At 38.7% G+C, this 15,168-nt stretch overlaps 2 protein-coding genes and 1 long non-coding RNA gene across 3 annotated transcripts in view; 1 reads left to right on the plus strand and 2 right to left on the minus strand.

The window, feature by feature from the left end:
* The window catches only part of LOC113645368 (titin-like), a 1,056,738-nt gene that overhangs the window by 639,719 nt on the left and 401,851 nt on the right, over positions 1–15,168 (minus strand). The gene's annotated exons all lie outside the window — the stretch shown is intronic.
* The window catches only part of LOC113643804 (immunoglobulin superfamily member 1-like), a 789,004-nt gene that overhangs the window by 562,735 nt on the left and 211,101 nt on the right, over positions 1–15,168 (plus strand). The window lies entirely within an intron of this gene.
* On the minus strand, positions 10,730–11,341 carry LOC125145591. Its single transcript, XR_007143991.1, has 2 exons — positions 11,031–11,341; positions 10,730–10,943 (listed from the first exon to the last, which is right to left on the minus strand). It is a non-coding gene; the product is annotated as an uncharacterized LOC125145591 (long non-coding RNA).

A 15,168-nucleotide genomic window follows, 5' to 3' on the forward strand; every position in this document is an offset into this window, starting at 1 on the left:
TCTTTTCCCACCCACAAATATCTATAAATGGTCAATGCAAAATAGCTCATATATATTTATGTGGCTTCTCAGATTCATTTCTCAGTGAGGTAGTACTGACGATGGGTAAGAGGAAAAGCAAAACAGGAATTTGTGGGTATGCAATGCAAACATTGTGTTGGAGATTGAGACAAAAGGACACAATTACAGATAGTGAATAATAATAAATGAAGGGGTTATGTGTGAAATGCAAATGAAAGACATGCACTGTTTTTAGCTAATTACAATTGACCCACATCAGGGAATAGATTACACTCATGGTGTTCTGAGGTAAGAATTGGGTTGTTTAAAGGAAAACAAAAGTGTGGCTTACAATGTTGAGTTCTTGACCTGACTGTCTAGAAACCAGGATAAAACAATGTACAGGATGATCTCTTGTTATATACACATGAGTACATAAAGTATTTATGGAACTTTTTTAAAACAATTTTAAAATGATTGACAAATCACATTGAATAGTAATTATCATGAATAACTAATTTAATTAATGAATACATTTATATTAATTATGTAAAAATGCCATCCTTTTGTAGGGCCATGAGGAAAACTGTCAAACCAGGAATTGTTGAAACATTCAAAGAAAAGAAAAATGGGAAATCTAATTTTTACCGTGTAGTGTCTGGAAAGCTTTTTGCATTTTTTAAAAATCCAATCATTTTATAAAGTCATCATTTGAATAATCCTGGAAGAACAGCTTCTGAATATATTCATCCACACATGTTGGATGGAATATGGCTTGATCACATTTAAACTAAGTTGCCAGGTTAACATTTATTCCATATAACCCAGTATAACTAACTGGTAATTCAATGTGTTAATTGGTTACTATTCTAATATTATTAGTATTAGTGGTGGTAGTAGTATTACAGTTTATTAAAAAAATATATATTTTTGTAAATTTATTTATTTTATTATTTTGCAAAAAATGTAATTTTATATATATATGCATTTTTTGTTTATTTACTAATTTATTTCTTATGAATGAAATTGTAAAAGTAATTTGATTTTAGCTTTAAAACCCATTCATGCAGTATTGGTTGTGTATTGAGCTGACACTGTGCTTTTTAAATGATTACTTTTTGATTAATTTTTATTGATTACTTGGTTCAAAGACTGATTTCCAGAATGTGGAATAATAACAATTGACTTTAGCTGTTTAATTATGGATTTTTTTTAAATTATGGTATATATGATGATGATATGTATTTTATGATTGTACCTGTTTATTATTCTGCTTTTGGGACTTTTGTTGCCTGTATTATCTCAGACTATAAGTAGTATACAAAATGTTTAAGTACATTCATATTAAATATTTGTATTGTATTTTAATTCTAAATATATAATGGCCTATTTCAAAATATTTTAAGCACCATTGTTGAATATTTTAATTCATTTTATTTCTTAAAAATTTCAGACTTTTTAACCAGTACATTATGTATTTTAAAGCTTAAGTGTTAATTGTGTGTAATGTATGAAATTTGCATCAATAAACATTATTTTTTCAGACAGCAACAGCTCTTATGTTCTGTCCTTCCTTCATGATCAGACATGATTTACATGCTCACCAGTTTCACCCCTTTGTAAACAGACTGTAGTATTCCCAGCTGAACAGATGCACTCTACTCTCATTAACTGATGTTTATATATTTTATTTGATTAAAACACCGTAAGAGCTGAATAAAAGACAAACAAATGAACAGTAATTAGACATGACTGCAGTTTGTGTGTATATATTTATATCCATACGAAACCTGTAAACTAATAAAAACAGATTTAAGTGCCATACAAAGTGTTTTACACCATAAAGGTAAAGCATCACATTTCAGATTGAAATAAGACTTAATAAAACTAATTATTTTAACACCACCACAACAGCATCGCTGTCTCACTTTGTATAACAACAAAAGCAAATTAAGTGCCGATTACTGAAATTCTAACCCTGATATTCTAACCCATTAAACATTAGCAAATAGATTCAGGTTATATCGACAAAATAAACACTTCAAAAGTCTCTCAAAATTTATCTCATCATATAAAATTAAAACTGTTCCTTGTGCCCTTCATCAGCCAGGAGCTAAGAGGTAGAAAACTATCCTTTAAATATGTTTGCACAGTGACTACACACAGGTGTTAATCCGTATCATTTACACAGAACGGCACTTGCCGGTGTGATTCTGACCTTCGTATGTTGTGACCATAGAGGGCGCTGTTGCTGAAATACAGCTTAAAATAGATCGTCTAGAGAAGTTCGCTACACAAACAGATGCAAACGTCCACTGTTTATTAAACGTTGTTGCGAGAACGCGCCTAGCGCCGTGCACGTTACCTTGAACGTGCGTGTAGAACAGTGCCGTCGTGCTGCAAAGAAACAGTTGCATGCGCCATGAACTAAAAACTCATTTACAGTACTTAAAAAAAGCTATTCAGATACTTTTGCATTCTCTATTTTCATGACTGCTTTTTTTTAACTATCCTGAAAGTTATTTATTAATTAAGGCTAATAAAATGTTGTAGTCAGATGCGGATGCTTAGACTGTTAATTGTGTGTGTGTGTGTGTGTGTGTGTGTGTGTGTGTGTGTGTGTGTGTGTGTGTGTGTTTTCCAAATAACTTTATTCGGTAATAAAGTGCTGAATAAAATACTGGAATTCGTTATTGTTCTCCATATTCACTCTGGTGATGCCTAACCCGCTCTGTATTACATCCTGAAAAAGATTTGGGTCTCATTTCAACAGGAATGTCAACCCCCCCCCCCCCCACCCCATTTTACACAGACAGCTTGCACTTTTTTGTCTCTTTATTGTTTTTTTTTTAATTTTATTTCTTTTTAGTTAATATTGCATTTTTTCTCAAGTTTATTTTTTGCAGGTTATTATGCACTTTTATTTTATAATATATATATATTTTTTTCCTTTTTAAAGGGACTTCTCCGATCTCCCCATGTATCCTACATGCTGATCACATGGGTTTCTCCAATTTCACCAGCATTCACTAATAACTTCATAATCTACAAGTGATATCTGTTCACAATGGATTTTTACATGGTTAAGGAACTTAGAAAGTTTCTTTTAGAGAGAGAATATCCCAAGGATGCCGATAAACATCAGTGTTACATCCGGAAAGGAAAGCCTTGAATTTCTGGATGATTGGTAAGTAATTAGCAGAGTAAAATGTAAAGGTTGTTAAAAACATTACTATGTCTATAAAATAAGCATAATTCAATCATTATAAAAGTAAATATGTTTTAGTGATTTTAACAGTTCCATCTGAATCACTGCCCACTGCTTAAAATTCAACATTGCTAATACCATTAAAGTTACTAGAATATGTTCATTTGCACCCTCATTTATATACATTGAAATATCATCCCAGTCACATTGAATCTATATTTACTTAGATTACTTTTGTGTGACTGATTAACCATTATATGTAGCTATGAGTAACAAAATAGTTTTGTGTCCATATTTGATTGAAATAATCATCCAAATATTAACACTTAAAATAAATATCTTAAAAGTCTGAAAATGTCCCTATGCACTCTGTGTGGCCAAAAGTATTGGAATCCCTGCCGTCTCCCGCTATATGTGATTCTTCCCTGAATAGGTAGCACAAAGTTGGATATCTTTAAATATGGCAGCATTAAATTTTTCGTTCACTTCAACCAGGAGTCTAAAACCTGTTCCAGCATGATAACAAAGCCAGCTATATAATATATGACAAAGCCAGCTACATAAATATAGTCTTTACATGGTTTGGAGTGAAAGATCTCCTGCTATAGAGGTCTAACCTTATTGAACAACTTTGGGATGAATGTAAACACTGACTGCACCCCAGGGCCCGTATCCCTAAAGAATTTTTGTGCAAAAAGTGGCCCCTAGCGTCAAATTCTAAGAAAATTCTCACAGTCATGACGTTTTCTTAGAATTTCCCCTAAAAGTGACACGAAAATCCCAGTTAATATATAAGCTATTCCTCAAGATTCCTAGCGCTTAAAAGGGCTCCTAAGGCGAGATCTGCTAAGAGCAGGGAAGAGGTCTTTTAGTGGCTTAGGAGTTCCCCTAAGCAGCTGCACAAAATGGCCAACAGAGGAGACAGGAGAGATGTCCTGCAAACACTGGATGACAGGGAATTATTGAGACACTCCAGATTGGATCGTGCAGGAATCATGTTTGTGGTGGATCTCCTTAGAGGTGCAATTACTTCACCAACTCGACGCCACAACTCTATTACACCGAGAAGAAAGTAATCACAGACATTGATAAAAGCTGAGCCGTGTTACCCTCGTTAAGACCACACTGAGTTGTAACGTTGTAATTTCTGCTTCATTAAGGAGATAGGCCATCTTGAGATAGGCCATCTTGTTTTCAATGGGATCCATATGGGAGTGAAAGTACAAAATATGCCAGCTAGGATATTAATATGAGCAAATAAGACACGAATCATTATTTGAACAGGGTGTAATGAGCTTAAGTTTTCACATATTTTAGATTCTAATGTTAGGCTATAACCCCTACAGCTTACTATTCATTTTCCAGATATTTTCTTGAATGTGAAATATTATTTACAATTACAGTCTGCATAAGATTAGAGTGTATAATTATGTTTATTGATTTGAGGGTACATCCTTTGCTCATTATCACCAAAAGTTCATTTTCATCAAACTTGTAGGATCAACCAATCACGGCTTTTGAAATGATGAGTCATACCTAGCAACGGGGTCAACCACACCTCCTCACTAAGATAGGATTTTCCATCCATTCCTTGCTCAGAGTTCACTGAAAATGTTCTGGAATCACTTCTAAGCTAAAACTAATGGCAAGGAATTTTTAGGTTAAGTTAGGAGCTCTCGGAGAGGATTCTCAGAATCTTTAGGGGTACGGGCCCAGGTCTCCTCACCTTCTCACCTACATCAGTAACAGACTTTACTAACCTTGTGGCTTTATGAACACAAATCCCTATTTGTACAGATGGGGAGAAGATTGTTGGTACCCTTCCATTAAAGAAAGAAAACCCACAAATGTGGCTGAAAAAACTTGAAAAGCAATGAATCTGGATTCGATAAAAATGATGGAACCCATAATTTAATATTTTGATGCAGATTATTTTGAGGCAATAACTGCAATCATTCCATCGCATGCAAACAATCATACTCACACACACCCTATCATACCCTGACACGCATACAATCATCCTCTCACATACTGACTATCATACCTTCGCACGTACACAATCATACTTTCACACACACACTATCATTCCCTCGCATGCATACAATCATACTCTCACACATACTGTACCATCTTTCCCTCACATGCATACAATCTCAATTTCAAGACCGGTCAAGACCAAAACTGAGGGCATATCACGAAATAATTTGTTAACATCATTACTGTGATTGGACAATAAACTTCCGACCAAGAGCTTGACTCGTGTCAAATTTTAAATGTTTTTAGTTTTTAGATTTTGCTGTAATGATAGTAAATTTTGCTATACCAAAACTCAAGTTCACCCCTCCCTCCCCATAGTCAAATGTGAGATATTTGTTTAAAACAAACTGATCAAAAATATAATGCAAAAATACTGTCTAGATTAATATCTCATGGAGATTAGCATTTTTATGGAACTTTGAGTTTTAAAATGTGCAAGGGCAGAAGGGGGTGGGGATTATGAGCGTTATTGGGACCGACCACCTGGGGGCGATCGAGGCGTTTTAGCTTCAGTTTTTAACAGGAGTGTGGTGGCTTGCTGTCCACAAACAAACTTAATTGACAGAATAGTGTTAAGTTATATCAATGTACACTATATTTCTTTACTTTATATCATCTATAAGATATATCGTGATATATAGATTTGTCACCCATCCCTACCTCAGGCTCACCAAAAGAGACTTGGCTAATAAAAGTTTAATCACCTTAAAGATGATGTTATTTTTAGTCTCAAGGTAAGAGAATAAACTGGTTTGACCATATAATACCATTTCAATTATATCCTTGGGTAACTTGTGTAAAAAATTAGTTTCCATAATGCCTTTGCTGTGCATGTATTGTGTTGTGTGTTTTATATGTGATATGATTTAACAATTTTATTTAGTTTTGATACTTTTTTATTTTTAAGATTACTCTTTTAATGTGATTATTGTTCATATCACCAAATATCTTACCAGTTCCTCCCTGAATTTTTAGGTTCTTGGAGTACAAGGCAGGGCAACAGACAGATGTCACACAGCCAACTATAGCGTTGTCGTTTACACAGAAAGTGCAGGTGTACAGCCTACATTCACCAAGACAACAAGCCGTCAGTAAAGCCATTATCCAAGATTTGATAATTGGGTGTTGTCTGCCTCTGTCACTTGTGGAAAATGGACATTTTAAACACTTTCTTGAGATTATGGACAATAAGTACACACCAATCTATAGAAGAACAATTTCTGAGAAACAGATACCAGTGTTGGTAAAGACTGTCAAGGAAACTGTTTTAAAGAAGCTGGAGACCCAGTCATCTGTTTCTTTAACAACTGATCTCTGGTCTGATCGCAGGCTGCGCTCCTTCCTTGGAATGACTGCCCATGTGTGCAACAAATTGAAGGATTCAGATTCCTATGCACTCGAATCGTACTTGCTGGACTGTAGGCCTTTTACAGGCAGACATAGTGGGGAGCGAATTGCTTCTGCCTTTGAGGAGATCACAGAGGAATATGGTATACGTCAGAAGATAAGTTATGTCATCACAGACAATGCTGCTAATATGAGATGCGCTTTCAAAGTTCACATGCCACAATGACAGTCTGATGACAGTGAGAGTGAGGAGGAGAATCTAGATGATGAACACTTGTGGGAGGACATGAATTTAGTGGAAGACAGAATTACCATGGCCATTAGGTGAACGTATTTCCTGATTTGCCCACTCTCTGCAGTTAGTGAGGTAAGGGTTATTGAGTAACGGCATGAAGGAGGTAAGGGCCATTTCCCGCACCATAGCCAAAACATCACGGTTCACAATGCTGTTACATAGCAGCTCACAATTTAAAGAAAAGTTTGAGGCTATGTTTGACTCTATTAAGACCATTCCAGCAGGAAACACCACTCGCTGGAACAGCACGTTCAAACAAGTACAGGCCGTCAGGAACCAGCTGAAGGAACTTAGTGTGGTTCTTGCTCCATTCTCTGAGGCAACAGACCAGACAGAAGGGGATAAATCAGTTACCATCAGCATGGTGGTTCCAACTTTCCTGGACTTGAATACACACCTCCTCAAGATGGAGGATAACAGAATGCAGTGCCGGCCATTAGTTAAGGCCCTCCGTCAGTCTCTGGTGAAAAGATTCTCTGGAATCTTTACCAAAACAAACATGGCCAAAGAGAGAGGAAGAGAGGAACCTTTTAGCCACAATGTGTACTTCTTAGCTACCATGCTGGATCCACAGTTTGGCTTAAGTTGGGTGGATCTTGATGTTAACAATGGGGGAAATGCAACAGCAGTGAAGAAACTCAGAGATGAACTGAAGACACTAACAGGTTAATATACAGTAAATTCTTATCCAGTGAAAACAATAGTCTTGTAATTTGCAAATCTTAAAATGTCATACATTTTTTAAATAGTAGTCCTTGAAAGGCCTTAAAGTTTAATTCATGGGGTTTTCATTTTTAACAGTTTATTTTTGTCATAAAATAAACTGTCAGGACTCTGCCCGGATTTTGGCCATGTGCCTTTTTGTTTATGTTTGGTATTTACGCCCTTGTCTTTTTTCCTCCCAGCCTCTGCACCCCTGTCCCTCATGTGTCATGATTATCAGCATTATTTAGTTGAGCCGCGTTGCCTTGTGCAGCGCAGAATCCTATTGTCTTCATGTCTGGTTGTTTTGTCGTGTCTTCATGTCGTGTTTTTTTTAGTTAATAAATCCTGTTTTATTTTAGCTATCCTGCAGTTGGGTCCGTTTTTTACCTCGTGTCACCTGACAGAAGGATTCCGCCAGACCAGGACCTAGCAGGATAGCTGAGCTTGGACCGGCCGATTGCGAGCATTTTTTTGTTATTGGATTTTTTTTTTCCCCTGGACTTCGCGGTGTTGGTGACATCGGTTCGCATTTTTCCGGTGAGGGACGCCGTTCCGCTTCCGGTTTCTTCGCAGGGGGCACCGCCTCACTTCCTGTTTGTGAGCCATGTCACCAGCCCAAGTTTTTTTTTTTTTTTCGGTGTCCTGTGACACCGCCCCACTTCCTGTCCGTGGGGGGTGTTGCAGGCCCGTGTTTTGCCCCATGAATATTTTTATTTATTAATTTTTTGTCGACTTTTCTGTTTTGTGGAGGATTTTTTTTCTCCCCGCCCTCCCTCCCCTTTTCCTGGTTCCTGAGAGTTGGGTCGGGGCTGCGCTCGGCCCTCCTGTTCACCTGTGGACGTCGCTCGGCCCTCCTGTTCGCCTGTGGACGTCGCTCGGCCCTCCTGTTCGCCTGTGGACGTCGCTCGGCCCTCCTGTTCGCCTGTGGACGTCGCTCGGCCCTCCTGTTCGCCTGTGGACGTCGCTCGGCCCTCCTGTTCGCCTGTGGACGTCGCTCGGCCCTCCTGTTCGCCTGTGGACGTCGCTCGGCCCTTCTGTTCGCCTGTGGACGTCGCTCGGCCCTCCTGTTCGCCTGTGGACGTCGCTCGGCCCTCCTGTTCGCCTGTGGACGTCGCTCGGCCCTCCTGTTCGCCTGTGGACGTCGCTCGGCCCTCCTGTTCGCCTGTGGACGTCGCTTGGCCCTCCTGTTCGCCTGTGGACGTCGCTCGGCCCTCCTGTTCGCCTGTGGACGTCGCTCGGCCCTCTCTGGCTGCGCCGCTGTGTGCCTACTGTCAGGACTCTGCCCGGATTTTGGCCATGTGCATTTTTGTTTATGTTTGGTATTCACATGTCTGCCCCGCCCTTGTCTTTTTTCCTCCCAGCCTCTGCACACCTGTCCCTCATGTGTCATGATTATCAGCATTATTTAGTTGAGCCGCGTTGCCTTGTGCAGCGCAGAATCCTATTGTCTTCATGTCTGGTTGTTTTGTCGTGTCTTCATGTCGTGTTTTTTTTAGTTAATAAATCCTGTTTTATTTTAGCTATCCTGCAGTTGGGTCCGTTTTTTACCTCGTGTCACCTGACACAAACTGACTAACTGCCTGTCATGGTCACCTGTAGATATAAATCAAAGTCTAGTACTTGACTATGTAAGTAAAAAAGCAAGGCAACAGTTAGATGTATTACAGTAGAACTATATCTGACCTAAATAAATATACTGGTCATACTAGAATAATTTTAGTAACTTCTTACTAAATCTGACTAATCTTACTAACCTGCCATATTCCTACCTCAGACTGACCTCTGAGTCTGCACTGGAACATAGACCCTGTACTTAAGTTTATATTAACACACAATGCTCATTTGTCTAAAAATCATTCTTAAATTATTTTTAAATTTGTCCTAAAGGTATAAATGTGACTCTCTGATATGTGCAGACATTCTATCTCTTTACATCTAACCAATTTATTATGTTTTTGCTTCTCAGACACTTTGATCTCAGAGGTGGAGAAAATAAGGTGAAGGAGAAGCAACTGACTCAGAGGCCATGAATGTGGATCCACCCTGGGATTCGCCACCAGTCAAATTCTCGCGCCTTCTGTCCCGCTACAAGGCTCATAAGAAGCACAGCTCAACAACCCAGGATTCAAGTATTGAAGCACAGATAAGCAAATACTTTGATGCGATCCATGATACAGATACTGACACTGACAATGCTTCTCCTTCTGGGCAAAAAGCCATGACAGATACCCTCAACTCCACAATCGGGCCATGAAGGTGCTGTCGGTCCCTGCCTCCTCTGCACCAGTGGAGAGGGTTTTTCGTAGAGGGGCATTATAATGAGACCCAATCATGCACCTTTGGGTCAAAAAATGTTGCAAGCTCTAATTTTTCTTAAATGTAACCAAATGCTACTTTAAACAAATTTCCCATTGATCATATTTGATTTTTTTTTCTCGTTAACTAGTTTATGTTTATCCTTGGTGGTGAGCTTATTAGGAGTGTTTTGCCACTGCGGTTTATTCAGGTTTGGCATATAATGTCAATGTTTAAGGTTTTCCCAATTACAATTTTTGTTATTTTATGGCTGAAACACCTGCATTGTGTTAGGTGGATGGCAAACCATGGAAAAGGAGTTCTGAATAAATGGTTAAGTTAATTTCAGCTCTTAAGTGTTTGATCGCATTTATATGCTTATAGAAGAAAAAGATGCCTTTTGATTATTTTAACAAAACTTCCCTCTTACACACCCCCACACATGAGAGAAGTGCCAGTCGTATGCATAATCCACATTTTATCATAAGTGTTTCATGCAGTGTGGGGACTTGCACTGGTCTTGGTCTTGACTCAGTCTTGGCCTCGACTCTTCAAAGTCTTGGTCTTGACTACAAAACTACTGATCATTGTACAAGAGACCTGTCATTCAAGATATACAGGTGAATGACAGGTGTCTTGTCCGATGATCGCTAAGTTTCCATTCGCAAACTATACCTACCGTTTCTGGGTTGTCTGAATTGTTGTTTTCGGATTTGTTCATTTGTTTTGCACTTCTCGGCCACCATACAATAATGAGTCAAGTTTATAACAACTCGGAAATGTAGAGTTAAGTGGTTCTGACTTAACTAATGACCAATAAACAGAGAGCCGTATGTCCAGCGTGTGTTATCCAAGCATAGCATTTATTAATCTGTTAGCTTTTCCACAACCCCTGCCTAACCACAAGGGGGTAACATCCCATCATGTGTCCCATAAAATCCCTTAACACTACAGGAAAGATATATACATAAACAAACAAAATAAAACAGCAGTAAGCAGAACAGCAACTAATGAAATAGCCGTAACAAAACAGCAGCTAGCGCTCTTTGGCCGCACCTGAAAAACAAACAAAAAAACATTTCAAAAAGTTTCCCCCTTGCCAAAAAGAACCCGCTATGCGACTGAAAAATAAAGGCGACTCACCAGGGGAAAGCAACAGGAAAATATAGCCAAAAGACCTTTTCTGCCCACACAGGATGCACACGGAAGAGAAATTAAAGAGCCCCACTCAAATGTGCTTTTTATAAAGCCACTAACACGCTGCACTAATTACGTGGCACAGGTGTGCTCAGTGTCAACGTGCAGCTCAGCAGAAGTGAGCGTGTCTTCGGACCCGAAATCCACCCATCAAAATAAAAACCAAACCTAAAAGATATTGCACTTGTCACACATGCAAGGAAATGATAGTGTGTGTGTATGACTGTATGCATGTGAGGGTATGATAGTGTGTGAGAGTATGACTTATGTTGTATGTGTGCAAGGTTATTACAGAACGTTTGTGAGGAAGTGTGTATTATGGTCTAAACGGCCTCTCATACCTTAATAAATCCACATTCATGGCATTGCATTTTTTTGCTTGCAGTACCGTGCAGAGCCACTAGGACACACAGTACAGTTGAGCTCAAATGTGCAGATACTAAATTATGAACATTTTTATAAATGACTCTAATTTAAAAAAAAAACTTTTTTTTTGAATATGACGCTTTAAATTATACAAAAGGCACAATATGCTTCTGTCCTACCTAATAATCTGTTCTTGTCTGTTGAGCTGTAAATACAGTCCTGCTACTGATCCTAACACACTTTTACTGCTGTAACTCCACTCACCCTGCTGTTGATGTTCTACGATCGCTCTGCTCCTTCTAGCTTTCTGCATTATGACTCACCTCCTACTGCCGTAGATAATCTCATCTGTATATCCTGAAGATGTGCACCTTCCCAATACAGTTTATGTCCACAGTTCACCTACCTGCTTTACTTAGTAGTCTTATTTGAAAACCACACAAACTACAAATTAGCACGCCAGTCAACTCACAAAATTTGCGATAGAATGCCAAATTTGCATTTAAAAAGTTTATTTCTTCAAATGAAAAACTTTAGACAAAATTATTGATCAAATCTATGTATGTTGAGTTAAATCTAGAAAACGGTGAAATGTGAAACCCCTGTGAAAAGCGTCTAGTGAGGCCCTTAAAGTATGAAACATTATTGTGGTTTGGTTTCTGTTCGAGATGAGCATTGTGGTTTTAACCAGTGAGAAATGAGGAGGTGCTGTCATTCACATTCTCAGTAAAGCAAAACTTCAAATTAAAATGCAAAACCTGCTTTTATTGTCATTTCAACCATATATAGCTGTTATATATAATATATAATATATATATAATATATATATAGCAGTACACAGTGAAATGAGACAACATTTCTCCAGGACCATGGTGCTACATAAAACAAAGACAGAGCTAAGGACTTAAGTAAGTAGTCCTAGCCACACAGAGTGCATCTGTGCAACCTGGTGCAAATAGAATAAGACAAGACAAAAAGACAGTGCAGGACAAAAAATAGTGCAAACAAAATAAATAAATAAATAAATAAGACGTTTCACCAAAAACAATACACAAAGACAATACACAAAAACAGGGCCGACCAGTACTGTATGTCCAATCAACATTGCATGTGCAGAAATACTGGAATGAACATTAGTATTATAGCAGCAGTTACATGAGATTGCAAAACAGCAATCAACTGAAATGTGGAAAATCATGTGCAAAGAGCAAAAACAGTGTGTAAAACAGCATGTAAGCAGTTTTATATAGTGGTGCTGTAGACATGGATGTATATTGGAAGTCATTGCAGTCCATACAGTTTATTGTGCATGTGTGTGTGTTTTGCTCAGCACAGTTCAGTTCAGTTATTGAGGAGTCTGCTGGCTTGTGGAAAGAAACTGTTCCACAGTCTGATTGTGAGGGCCTGAATGCTTCGATACAGACAGCAGGACAGTGAAGAGTGTGTGAGGGGTGTGTGGGGTCATCCACAAAGCTGTTGGCTTTGCGAATGTAGTCTACATGTACTGTATGGTGTAAATGTCCATGAGAGAGGGAAGAGAGACTCCAATGATTTTCGCAGCTGTCCTTCAATACAATGGGTGTTAGTTCGTTAGTTATGATGGTCATCGAGGCATGACACTGTAAACTTCTTTGGGATGGGAACGATGGTGGTTGTCTTGATGCACATAGGAAAAACAGTGCTGCTCATGGAAATGTTGAAGATGTCAGTGAAGACATCTCAGTGCACTCAAAGCAGTCCTGCAGAGCAGAGATGGCTCCTGCTGACCAGGTTTTCACCTGCTTTAGAACCAGTTTAGTGCATCTGACACGTGGTCTGTATGCTGAAATTAGCATAACAGAGATGTGGTCTAAGTAGCCAAAGTGGGGGCGGGGCTCTGCACGATAAGCGCCAGGAATGTTTGTGTAAACAAGAAACAGCATGTTTTCCCCTCTTGTTGCAAAGTCCACATACTGATGCAATTTAGGGAGCACTGATTTGAGATGTGCATGATTAAAATCTCCGGCGATGATAAACAGTCTGTTGGGGTGAGCATTTTGCAGATCGCTAATAGCCAATAGTGTGTGTGTGTGTGTGTGTGTGTGTGTGTGTGTGTGTGTGTGTGTGTGTGTGTGTGTTTGTTTTTCGGAAACAATCACTAAAACACTACCCGTACTCAATAAAACCAGAATTAATCAGGAACAAGTCCAATAACTTGATCTTGACTTCCTGCACTTTGACCTCTGCCTTGAATTATGATGAAGCTTGAGCTTATTAAAAAATACATGTGGGTTCACTCACCTGTTTCCTGTCTCATAAAAAATTGACAGATTTAACACATAGACAACAACATTCAAAGCTTTTGACCATGAAACTATATATTTGCCCCTTAGAGAAAGTTTATAACTTACGTCTCATTTCAGGCCCTGGACTAACAGCTCTAACAGTAAAACTGATTATCTGTAAAAACACACACAGCACACCAAGTTTTTTTTTCTGTTCACTTACATCAGGGCTGTCAAGTGTCACACATTGAGAGTGACAGTCACGCACTACTGTCTTTTGTCACGCTCTCCCACCACACATCGTATTTCTCAATCAGAAAAACTTTTTGACTATTTATCATATATTTAATAAGCTGCAGTGGCTCAAATGTATCAGTCCGCACCACTGTCTCTATGGAACTGGGCAGGAATCAAGCGCGTCTCAGTTCTTAGTCGATCCTGAAACTTATCAGCCAATCAAAAAAAAGAGGCTACACAATAGCCAATAAGAAAATAGCACTATCTGGGTAAGAGTTAATGCAACAACCAATGAAAAAAATAATTTTCAGTAGAGAGGGTAGATGTAGGGAGAGTAGATTTTTGATGGTCGGTTTGAACAAAAACACAAAACAGCTTGTCTCTGGACGGGACATTGACCTCAATCATGACCCTAAAAATGTCAGGGCTTGAGCTGAACTGTTTTAAATGGGAGCAACATTACAAACAATAAAGGAGTCCAAAAAGGCAACAAACACTTACAATAAACACATAACAATAACACATAAATAACACATAAATAAAGACATCTCTCTCTCTCTCTCTCTCTCTCTCTCTCTCTCTCTCTCTCTCTCTCTCTCTCTCTCACACACACACACACACGCCCACGCGCACACACACACACACACACACATAGACACACGCGCACACACACGCACACGCACACACAAATGAATAAATAGAAATTAAACAAATACTTTGTATTTGGTTAAACTGCGGTCAGTGATCCTTACCAAACACAACAACTCCCCCATTATTGTGGGGGGGTTTGAGATGTCACACTTGCCTGCCTTCAAAACTTGAGAGCCCTGACTTACTTATTTGCTCTTATTAATGTTATCAAACCCAAGACTTTTTAGTCCCTTGTACAGAAACCACAACAGCTCTCTCTCTCTCTCTCTCTCTCTCTCTCTCTCTCTCTCTCTACTCTGTGCACTTCCTCTTTCAACATTTTTGGACTCATCTGTATTTAGCTATGTGGAGAGATTCTTCATGCTCTATTACTATAATGCACATTATGAGTTAATACTGTATATTTTATTTGTAATAATTTGTTGCAAATAATGAACCTTAATAATGGTCTTGACTCAAGAGCATGAATTTACATTTGAACTCTCTCTCTCTCTCTCTCTCTCTCTCTCTCTCTCTCTCTCTCTCTCTCTGAAGTGTGAAGTGTTTAAGAGTACAGGAAGTGTCGA

The sequence above is a fragment of the Tachysurus fulvidraco genome, chromosome 1 (genome assembly GCF_022655615.1).
Source record: "Tachysurus fulvidraco isolate hzauxx_2018 chromosome 1, HZAU_PFXX_2.0, whole genome shotgun sequence".
Lineage (NCBI taxonomy): Eukaryota > Metazoa > Chordata > Actinopteri > Siluriformes > Bagridae > Tachysurus > Tachysurus fulvidraco.